This window comes from Hippoglossus hippoglossus, chromosome 3 (genome assembly GCF_009819705.1).
Source record: "Hippoglossus hippoglossus isolate fHipHip1 chromosome 3, fHipHip1.pri, whole genome shotgun sequence".
NCBI classification, from domain to species: Eukaryota; Metazoa; Chordata; class Actinopteri; order Pleuronectiformes; family Pleuronectidae; genus Hippoglossus; species Hippoglossus hippoglossus.
The window spans coordinates 6,706,572-6,713,084 of NC_047153.1; positions in this window are offsets into that span (position 1 = coordinate 6,706,572).

The window sequence follows — 6,513 nt, forward strand, 5'->3', positions numbered from 1 at the left end:
CACACAACTTCCTCAACACTGGGAAACACACGCTTGATAGAGTCGAAAAGGAGAAGTCAAAAACAGGCCGCAGATGTATTTGATTCTGGTGTGGTTAATAAAAGCTCTGGGGTAACGGTTTGAGGCAGCGTCTAATTCAGTACACATTCAGTTAGAGGGAAGCCACAGAGCTTGTGGGTGGTCCAGGGCCCGTCTGCGCTGCCATTTTGTCTTCTGATGTCACATGTTTGGATTTAAGGCTCAATTTGCTCTCCCGTCTCCAGGCTGCTGCAACTAAATATGCTCAGAAGTAAAGGATGAGTGAAAGGAATCCGCAGGCAGAGAGGGGAAGTGCAAATGTACGTTTTTTTCTTTTTTCTTTTTTTACAGGAATTAAAAACAGATGATCAGATCAGCTTTTGGGATGTTTGTGCTTTATAGATAAAAATAAATGCCCAAAAGCTGCAAGAAGGCGACTCTGTTTTTACAAGACTAATGACACAAAGTAGAAATTAGAAGACAAGGGCCTCGAGCCATTACAGTGCATTGACAAGTCATTTGATGCACACACCCCCCCCCCCCCAGGATTCAATAAGGCGCAGAGATCTCAATCTAAAATCTCTCAGCCTCACTATTCCATCAAATGCATCAATGTGATTTCATATCTCCTAACCTGAACCTCTGCGAGCTACTGATGAAGAGTAATCCATCTTGATCAGAAGATGATGTGATGAACAATCCCTCGAATATATTGATTTTGACAACTTGGCCATGAGATTGTCACTGTGGGTTTGTGGGCGAGCAGCGCAGCAGAGGCAATGTGCTATCTACGCATTCTGTGGAGCGCCGTTTGCAAAAGGACGGAAACCAATACATCTAAATCTTGCAGGTGTGTGTTTTTTACATGTGCACGCACATATTCACACACACCTCCACTGTTCTTTTTTTTCCCACATTTGAAATACAGTGTGTCATCTTGCACATCGATGCACATTTACACACCCACAGATGTGTGTGTGAGTGTTCACACACACACAGACACACACGCACTCACACATACACACTCAAACTGTTTCCATCCCACTTTTGTTCTTCGTCTTGGTTGTGGTGTATTATAGGTCACAGTTATGCAATTGTGTAGGGGTAGCCTATTTTCTCCACACCAACCCTTTATTTTCTTCCTCTTTCTGTCAGTTTCACTTGTTCACTCGTTCTCTTAAACATTTGAATAAAAAAAAATCAGAATTCACACGAGAGCAACAAAAATTTGTCAATTAATCGAATAAAGATTACCTGTTTAGATCATTTTGATTAAATAGGCTTTTTAAAAAACCTTTTTTGGACCAAATTTGAAGCCCCAGCTATAAAACAATTAGAAAACCCAGAACATGCAAACTCCACACACAAAGACAACATAGGATAAAGACCAGGAACCTTCATGCTGAAGTGACAGTACAAACCACTTTACCACAGTGACGCACCATGTTCCAACATATTGCGATTAATGAATGATTGATGATCATTTTAATTTTAATTCTGCCCGATTCTGTTTTGTAGCTTTTACTCTGCCGTGTGGTTGCCAGCGGCTTCCAACCACGTCAGCCAGACGCCTGCTGTCGGCACACATCAGTGACCACATGCAGTGAAGCTCCTTCAAACACACACACACAAACGAAGGTCTCTATGTGAAGTATGCGTGTGAACATTCTGACACTTTGCACCGAGACAAACAGCAACAGTTAAGCAGTGGGAAGATAAGTCAGAACTCATCCGTTTTGACTTATCAGCCGGTTTTTACCTTGACATCTCTGACAGCTCTGCACAGACACAGATCAAAGATAACGGATATGTTCGGTTTAGGTATGAGGACGGCAAACATGCAGATGGCGCATGTTTCAGAAACATGTGTTCACTAAGAAAGACAAATCATGAGCGATGGGTAGAAGAGAGGAGAAGCGTGGTGCTGCCTCTGCTCAGACTGTCTGAATCAATAAATAATGACCAACCCAAAGAAAGAAAGTTTGTTTTCGGAAAATAAAATATTCATAAACAAGAGATGTATAATATCCAGTACAGGTATTCTGTTATTTGTGTTTGGTCAGGATGCTTTCAGGTGTCAAGAAATTCCACAATGAAAACAGCAGACAAATTAAGAGAGAAACAGCCGACGTGCAGGTTTCCTTCATTATGTGTGTGTGGGCATCGTCTCTTTGGAAGCACAAACACAACTCTACGTTTTTTTTTTTCCTCCATTTGCAACTAGTTCCAGTTACGTTCATTTGATTTATGTCGGCTGGTAGCGGGAGTTAATTTGCATCCTGCTTCTTTCTTTATTGAGAAGAAAGAGGAAAAGAATCATAGTGAACAACGTCTCACCAGTTGCCATGACAACCCACCGTACTCAATAACCCGTGGAAAAAATTTGTGTGTAGCCGTCATACACACAGGAGCACTCTGTCAGCCATGGTTTGAGGGCAGAAGCAAATCTTGTTTACAGCACACAGACTCTCTCTCTCTCTCTCTCTCTCTCACACTCACACACACACACACACACACACACCAGCATGCACAAACAGACGGCACGGAAACAATCTATCCAATTCACCACAAAACAACCTTCAAGCAGCTCTGTCGGCACATCCGGTGTAGATGTGAGACAAACGAGAATACAGTAACCCACAACTGCATGTGGTGTTACAGTTTGTACGTCAGATATCCGGACTGAAACCATCCCTGTAGCACAATGAGAAACTTAAACAAAGATAAAAAAAAATATATATATATACATTTCATTTTGCATTTGCTTAAAAAGCTGTTTTAAGCCGTTGAGAAGAGGTTGAAAAGTGCAGACTCCTCCTTGAAATTATTCCGGTAGGTCTGTGTTTGAAGCGTAAATGGTTTTAGTGCAGCAGCAGGAGGAGGAAGAGGAGGAGGAGGAGGAGGAGAGCTCTGGGTTTAGAAAAGCTGCTACTTGTGGCTTTTGGGTTTGTGGGATTTTGTGTAAGATATAACGGTTCTGTTTCCCTGTCAGCACATTTAGGACATGTAAGCCACTGCTGGGGTGGTGAGATAACAGATGTGTTGAGAACAAAACAAAAAAAAAATACGTGCCTTAAAAATAGTCACAATGGCTGCTGTGCATTTCATTGAAGTTGCATGTAACGGATGCAGGTTTGAAAAGATTTTAAACTTGTGTGTAACAAGCAGAAAAACACTGTAGTTACTGCATATTATTCAAAATATTCATTATGAATGTAAAAGGTATCGACCTACAGCTCTAAAAGTTATTTATCTGGTGATGATATTAGTTTGCTGAAAATGTGTTATTTTGTCCAAACTACATGTGTAGATAAACAGCCCAGATGTGTTGTGTTTTCCAGACGATACCCAATTATGTAGCTGGTCTAATACATTAAACTAACTTGAATAGGACTCTCAGCCCCTTAAGGCCAATTTCAGACGTGATATTGAACAATAACAATTTTAATTTACTTGACCTGGTAAGCACATCCATTTATACTGAATAGTATATTGTCTGCATTGTATAAACCAAGTCATATACAGAGTCTGTCACACGGTACTGAGACTTGAGTTTGTTTGAAATGCACCCGCTGCCCCCTTTGAGTAACAAGCTAATATCTGAATCACAACCCACATCTCTGACTTCTACCTATTTGATAGGTAGGCAGACAGGTACGTAGGTCACAAGGTAGGATGGTGGTTGGTAGGTAGGTAAGTAAGTAGGTGGGTAGATTAAAAGGAGGGTGGGTAGGTAGGTAGGCAGGTAGGCAGGCAGGCAGGCAGGTCAGAAGGTAGGATGGTGGTAGTTAGGCAGGTAAGTAGGACGGTAGATAGGTAGGTAGGTAGGTAGGTAGTTAGGTACAATGGTGGTAGGTAGGTAGGTAGGCAGGCAGGCAGGCAGGTAGGTAGGTACAATGGTGTTAGGTAGGTAGGTAGGCAGGTAGGCAGGTAGGTAGGTAGATAGGTAGGTAGGTAGGCAGGTAGGTAGGTGGGTGGGTGGGTGGATTAAAAGGAAGGTGGGTAGGTAGGTAGGTAGGTAGGTGGGTCGATTAAAAGGAAGGTGGGTAGGTAGGTAGGTAGGTAGGTAGGTAGGTAGGTAGGTAGGTAGGTAGGTAGGTAGGTAGGTCAGAAGGAAGGATTGGTGGTAGTTAGGTAGATAAGCAGGCCGGTAGGTAGATAAGAAGGTAGAATGGTGGTAGGTAGGTAGGTAGGTAGGTAGGTAGGTAGGTAGGTAGATAGGTAGGTAGATTAAAAGGAGGGTGGGTAGGTAGGCAGGTAGGTAGGTAGGTAGGTAGGTAGGTAGGTAGGTAGGTAGGTAGGTAGGTAGATTAAAAGGAGGGTGGGTAGGTAGGCAGGTAGGTAGGTAGGTAGGTAGGTAGGTAGGTAGGTAGATTAAAAGGAGGGTGGGTAGGTAGGCAGGTAGGTCAGAAGGAAGGATGGTGTAGGTAGGAATCTGAAAGCTGTCAAGGACAGTTTGCTAAGTATACAACTCACAACTTGTTGTGTTACCATTTAAAGCATTGAACAAATCACTCAGATTTCAACATTTCAACATTTTGTCAATTGAAAAAAGCAGGACCAACTACTGAAGAGACCGTGGGTGGGTTGTGGTGACATGAATACAGAAAAATAAGGAATACATTTTTCTTTGATAAAAGAAAAGTACAGAAGAGTGACATGTTCTTCGGGGGGGTCCCTTCTGGGCTGTATGCCTGTCAGGTCAGGGTGAAGAAAACACACATGTAACTACTATTACACTGACAAGCTTCATGGCAACTGTGAAGAAAAGAAAAACACAGAATGTCATGCTTCACCAGAGAAATGGACAAACAATTATTCTTTTGTTGATGTCAAAGACAAACCAGTGAGCTCAGTTTGCAGTGACGCAGTTGCAGTAATAAAAAAGGCCTCACAGCTGGAAATGTATTGAACTGGATGAGTTGGAACGACAAATGCTATAAAAGTTTTTGCTCTTTGTCTCTTTCATGCTGCTGCATTCTAATAGTGACAATGTTACACTGGTAAGTTTTGTGGGGAGTTAACGGCTAAGAAGCAGACGAAGAATTTGTGAAGCCTTGTTGCTGCAATGAAGCTGCTACAACTGGACAAAGGAAAATTGTAGCAAACAATAGGCACTGCAAGAAAGTTCAGTTTTTCATACTGGTCAGTTTTTCATACTGGTCTGTAATGAAACAACAAACACCGACCAACTACCTGTTTTTTGTTCATGGGATTACAGCCAAATTTGACATGAGGGAGGAACTACTGTCTTCGCTGCATGGCACTATTAAATTAGAATTTTGAGCAAGTTGTTTTTCACTAAAACCAAAAGCGAGTAGTATCCTCATCACTACCATCTGACATCAGACATCTCGCCAAAGTTAAGTACTTCAAGCAATCACATTAGTGAGGTTAGTGTAATACATATATTCAATAACTTTTAATGGCCCTTGAAGGATGTTATAAAATGTAATCAGTCCTTGATCTGGAAACCTTCCCTGCCTGTTGTTATGTTTTTTGTTGTATATGCAGTGATGTCACATCTTCATGTGAGTCAGAATCAAAGCAGCCATGAAAGTACGTTGAATTATCCGTTATTATCACCTCGTCAGCAGTGATTAACTTTACTTCCAGGAACTCGTACGGAAGCAGACAAAGAACGTCAGAACCTGTGACAGTGCAACAAGTTACAGTTTGTCTACATTCCTGCAGTGGAAAATGGCAAAAATATAAATACATTGTTTTAGTAGGAAAGCACAGCAAGATTAGGATAGGACACCTTTCGGATGAAATGTGTGTTGACAGATTACAGCGGACAACAGTGTAATTTGTACATGTGGTTTCACATTAACTTAATCGCTATTCTTCTGATTGGTACCAAACTGGCCGTCGGTCATTAGTTACGCTCAGTTCAACTCGGCTCTTGTGACTGGAAAACCACATATCTTTAACAATGCAATGCTTTTACACTCAACCCACTCCAAATTGACCAACTCAGAGAATTACACCGCAGAGCAGAGCACAAGAAAGACTCTCACTGCTACGAGGCACATATGACAACTCTCTCTGAAGATAAAAACAGTTGTGGTTGTTTTCATAGAAACTTAGATCCCAGCGGGCAGACATTAAGAAGATCTGATTCGCAATAGATTTACACGCTTTGGATCAAGGCTCAGTAACAAATACTTTTTGTCTCTGAGCTGAGAAATGTATTTGTTATTATTTGATGAATGTGAACATAAAATCTGTGTCCCATGATTCTTTCCGGCTATTTTACACTATTGGTGCAGCGGTCACATCATGATTGTATAAAACATGCATCCATGGGGGATTAAGATGCTTTGCACATATACGTCACCAAACGAGTACTTTGTGCAAAACAGTCGACAATAAGTTGAAAGTAGTACAAAGTGTGGCCCAGGATCACAGCCCCGGTGATTAGAAATGCACAAGCAGCCGACGACATACTGTATACAGCCCCCGGTGAGGAATAGAACTGCCAGCGAAATCCGC